Source organism: Hordeum vulgare, chromosome 3H, assembly GCF_904849725.1.
Source record: "Hordeum vulgare subsp. vulgare chromosome 3H, MorexV3_pseudomolecules_assembly, whole genome shotgun sequence".
Lineage (NCBI taxonomy): Eukaryota > Viridiplantae > Streptophyta > Magnoliopsida > Poales > Poaceae > Hordeum > Hordeum vulgare.
In genome coordinates, this window is record NC_058520.1 from 423,828,458 (window position 1) to 423,834,019 (window position 5,562).

The following is a 5,562-nucleotide window of genomic DNA, read 5'->3' on the forward strand; positions in this document are numbered from 1 at the left end:
GAGCTGAGTTTGGGGGTGGCAGAGCCACATGGGCCCCACAAGCTTGGTTGCCGCGACCAGGGGGGGCAACAGGGCTTGTGGCCCACTGGCCCATCCCCTCCGGTGGATCTTTGCGCAGGTATTTTTCATATTTTCCAGAAAAATTCTCCGTAAATTTTCAGGACGTTCCGAGAACTTTCATTTCTGCACAAAAACAACACCATGACAGTTCTGCTGAAAACAGCGTTAGTCTGGGTTAGTTCCATTCAAATCATGCAAATTAGAGTCCAAAACAAGGGCAAAAGAGTTTGGAAAAGTAGATACGATGGAGACGTATCACCCCTCCCTTTATATAGCCCTTAGGGCACGGGCGGGGCGGCAGTACCGCTGGGATCATAGCAGTAGTACCGCTACCCTGGCGGTAGTACCGTTCCCCCTGGCGATAGTACCGCTGGGGTCATAGCGGTAGTTCCGCCCCCCCTTGAGACAACCCTAAAAGTGATTGAACATAGCCCTAGCATCGATTCGTCATTGGGGTAGTACCGCTCCCATGGTGGTAGTACCGCTGGGATCCTGGCGGTAGTACCATTGCCTGGGCGGTAGTACTGCTCCAGAAAAACACATAGAGGCTTAGAAGGATGTGAAAAATGTTGTGGGCAACGACTAGTCAGTGTAGAGGAAGGGAAAACACAAGCAAAATATACTGACTAGTCATTTTGTTACCTTTCGTCAACGAGAGAGAAAGGTGGGCGGAGGCCGGAGCCACCTATGTTTGAGACAAAGGTATGACACCGTGAAGAATTATCCTTGGGTTCATGACCAACGCTTGTTTTTGAAGCACAAGTACCATTTAATAATGGTCAAAGTGAAAGACTTGTTCGATTTATGCATAATGAGGGAGGGAAAGTTCATTGAGAGAACAACACTCCCCCTATGTCCATGCCTACACCTAGAGCAAGATATAATGCAGAGTGAGGTGCAAAGTGCCTAGTTTCAATCCACATTACTTGAATCAATGATATTTAGCTCATGCGTTAACTCCCGGAACCTTGCTTCATCTAGTGGCTTAGTGAAAATATTTGCAAGTTGCTCTTGATTATTGATGAATTGGACCTCAATGTCTCCACGATTGATATGTTCACGGATGAAGTGGTGACGAATATCAATATGTTTGGTCTTGTTATGTTGCACCGGATTGAGGGAAATCTTGATAGCACTTTGACTGTCACACAGAAGAGGTACTTTGTCGCAGGTGACACCGTAATCCTTTAAAGGTTGCCTCATCCATAGCAACTGTGCACAACAACTTGCAGGTGCAACATACTCAGCCTCGGTGGAAGATCGTGAGATACAGTTCTGCTTCCTTGAAGACCAACTTACGAGTGAGCGACCAAGGAATTGACATCCTCCAGAAGTTGACTTCTTCTCCACAAAATCTCCTGCCCAATCTGAGTCAAAATAGCCAACGAGATTGAAGGATGCTCCTTTGGGATACCATAGGCCAAAGTTTGGGGTATGAGCCAAATATCGAAAGATTCATTTGACAACAGCAAAGTGGCTTTCCTTTGGTGCGGATTGAAACCGTGCACAGATCCCTACACTTAGCATGATATCTGGTATAGATGCACAAAGGTAAAGCAGGGATCCAATCAAGGAGCGGTATACCTTTTGATCCACTACTTTACCATTGGGATCAATGTCAAGCTTGCATTTGGTTGGCATGGGAAACCTGACCGGCTTGACATCCTCTAGCTCAAACCTCTTAAGCATGTCTTGGGTGTACTTGGCTTGTTTGATGAACGTTCCTTCTAATCCTTGCTTTTTCCCGAACCCGAGGAAGAACTTCAACTCGCGCATCATAGACATCTCAAATTTCTCGGTCATTAGTGCAGCAAATTCTTCATTGAATAATTCGTTAGGGGAACCAAAAATAATATCGTCAATATATAATTGGCATATGAACAAATCCCCTTTGACCTTCTTGGTAAAAAGAGTGGGATCAATCTTCCTAATTTCAAACCCACGGTCTTGTAACAACTCGATAAGGTACTCATACCACGCACGTGGGGCTTGTTTAAGGCCATAGAGTGCCTTATTAAGTTTGTATACATGATTGGGGAGCTTGGGATGTTCGAATCCCGGGGGTTGTTTGACATACACTAACTTATTTAGAGGACCATTAAGAAAAGAACTTTTCACATCCATTTGTTGTAGTTTGAAATCATGATGAGATGCAAAAGCAAGTAGCATGCGAATAGATTCTAAATGAGCAACAGGGGCAAAGGTTTCACCGTAGTCGATACCCTCGACTTGGAAGTAGCCTTGAGCCACCAATCTTGCCTTGTTTCGAATCACAATTCCATTGGCATCTTGCTTGTTCTTGAAGATCCATTTGGTCCCAATGACATTATGTTCCTCCTTTGGTCTTGGCACTAATTCCCACACTTGATTGCGCTCGAAGTTGTTTAGTTCTTCATGCATGGCCATAAGCCAATTCTCATCATCGAGCGCTTCCTGTACCTGTTGAGGTTCAGAATACAAAACAAATGTGTGATGCTCACAATAATTTTGGATTTGTTGATGAGTGGATACTACCCGCTTTAAACTTCCAAGCACATGCTTCATGATATATGATTTGCGCCTGAGTTTAGAAGCAATCTTGGCAGCACGATGCTCCAGGATTTCCGGGCTTGTTGCTTGAGGAGCATCAGCTGGACTATGTTGATTGGTCTTGGTCTTGGTACGGCGGCCCCTTTTGGTTGCGGCAGTGGATGGTTGAGGATCAACGACCTAATCAACCCAATTCTCGCCGTGAGCAGTTTCACTAATTTGCTCTTGATCTTGTGGCTGCTCTTGACCTTGATCTTGTGGCTGCACCTGACCTTGATCCTGTGGCTGCACTTGATCTTGGTCTTGAGAAAACTCGGAACCTCGTGTGAGAGCTTGTACATCATTTGGTGCATCACCATCTTCGTGTGGTTGATCTTGTCCTTGATCCTTTTCAGCTGGTTGAGGGTCTTCACTTGGTTCATCGGAAGCGTGTGGGTCTGGTGAGGGTGATGGCTCCACTTGAGTAGAGCATTGTCCTTCTCGTTCAGCCACAAGGGGTTCCTCAATGGGGAGTATTTGACCAATCCCCATTCTTATTATGGCTTGGTGAGGAATTTCATCACCTACATCGCAAAGACCACTTTGCTCCACTTGGGAGCCATTATTTTCATCAAACTCTACGTTACACGTTTCCTCAATAAGTCTGGTGGACTTCTTGAGAATGCGGTACGCATGAGAGTTTGTGGCATAACCAACAAAAATGCCCTCTTCAGCTCTAGAATCAAATTTAGCTAAACGTGCACCTTTCTTGAGAATGAAACACTTACAACCGAACACCCTGAAGTACTTGAGGTTGGGCTTGTTCCCGGTAAGGATCTCATATGGAGTCTTGTTCAAGCCTTTGCGGAGGTAGAGCCTATTGGATGCATGACATGCTATGTTGATGGCTTCGGCCCAAAAGTTATACGGAGATTTGAACTCCGCCATCATTGTTCTTGCTGCGTCCATCAATGTCCGGTTCTTCCTTTCCGCCACACCATTCTGTTGAGGGGTGAAAGGTGCTAAATATTGATGCTTGATCCCCTCGTCACTAAGGAACTCATCCAAGGTGTAGTTCTTGAACTCGGTGCCGTTGTCGCTTCTAATCATCAAGATCTTTGCTTCATGTTGGCATTGAGATTCATTAGCAAAGTTGATGACGGTCTGTTGAGTCTCACTCTTCCTCTTGAAGAAGTATACCCAGGTCTATCTTGAGTAATCATCAACAATCACCAAGCAGTACTCTCTGCCCCCAAGACTGTCAAAGGATGGAGGACCAAAGAGATCCATCTGAAGGAGTTCCAAGGGCCTCTTGGTGTATATGAGAGTTGTAGGGCGATGAGCAGTTTCATGAATCTTTCCTTCTATACAAGCATTGCAAGCACGATCTCTGGCAAAGCTCACATTTGTTAGTCCACGAACATGGTCTCCTTTGAGGAGGCTTTGCAAAGATCTCATATTGACATGGGCTAGCCGGCGATGCCAGAGCCAACCCACATCAACTTTAGCCATTAGACAGGTCGCGGTTTTAGTGGGTCGCTCTGAAAAGTTCACCGCATAAAGACCATTTTCGACATATCCAACATAGGCTACTTTAAGAGTCTTGATCCACAAAAGAGCCACGATATCACGATCAAAGAATGTGGCAAAACCCATAATAGCTAGCTAACGAACAGAAAGTAAATTGTATAAAAGGGACTCAACAAGCATGACCTTCTCTATCGATAAATCTAGAGAGACGACCACCTTACCAAATCCCAATACCTTAGACATTGAAGCATCGACATATTGGACATGGGTGGGCATAGATGGAGTAGGATGCACATCCACCACCAAGTCCTTGCTCCCGGTCATATGATTTGTTGCTCCACGGTCGAGCAACCATGACAGCCCACCGGAAGCAAACTCCTACAAGAGATCAAGGTTTGGTTTTAGGTACCCATTCTTGAATGGGTCATTTGATGTTAGAAACAAGGGTCTTAGGAACCCAAATGGCCCATTCAATGTATGCATCATATGAACCAACAAATTTGGCATACACATGCCCATCATTAGAACGGCATAAAACATAAGAATGATTAAATCTGCCGGCTGTGTTGGAAGAGGCAGTTTTGCCCTTCTTGACATTGTTGCCGCCTTCCTTGACCCTTTTCTCTTCGAGGGTACTCTCTCCTTCTTTGGCAAAGATGTCTTTGAGAGTGAGAGACTTCTTTTTCTTGTTCTTCCCTTTCCTCTTGGACTTGGTTGGAAATCCAAGCCCTTCCTTACCTACCACTTCCTTTTGATTACTCAAAAGGTCATTAAGATTCTTCTTGCCTTGGATACATGTTACAAGGCCCTTTTCAAGTTGATCTTTCAACTTAGCATTTTCCTACACAAGATGCACATGCTCACAACAAGGGTTAGTAGCACAAGAATTATCAATTAGAACAAAAGGAGGACAAGTAGAAATCTCTTTGGTTCGTTTTACTTGGAGTTGATCATGAGACTCCTTAAGAGAGGCATGAGTGCCTTTCAAGGCCTTGTGGGCCTTGTCAAGCATATCAAACTCCTCCTTGAGTTTGTCATGGTCACCTCTAAGTGCAACCTTTTCAGATTTAAGAACACGAGCAAGTACAGTCGCATGATCAAGGTCTTTTTGCAATTTAGCACATCCAACGTTGTATGACTCCTCAAGAGCCAAACGAAGGTCGCACTCTTTCTCTAGTGTGATAGATAACTCGACAATCTCATCGGCATATTCACGACCATGCCCTTGTAACTCTGAAATAGTGCCCTCATGAGTCTCAACAAGATCATTAGCCTCACCAAGTTGTTCCAAAAGAGCAACAAAGTGCTTCTTGGATTCACCCTTGATTTTGCAGAGGATTTTGTCCAACTCATGCTCATCAATCTCCACTACATCACTATCATCGACACAATCTAACAATGAAGGAGTAGTAGCGATAATGGTCTTGATGTTGGATGTTACCTGATTAATACCTTTGGCCATAA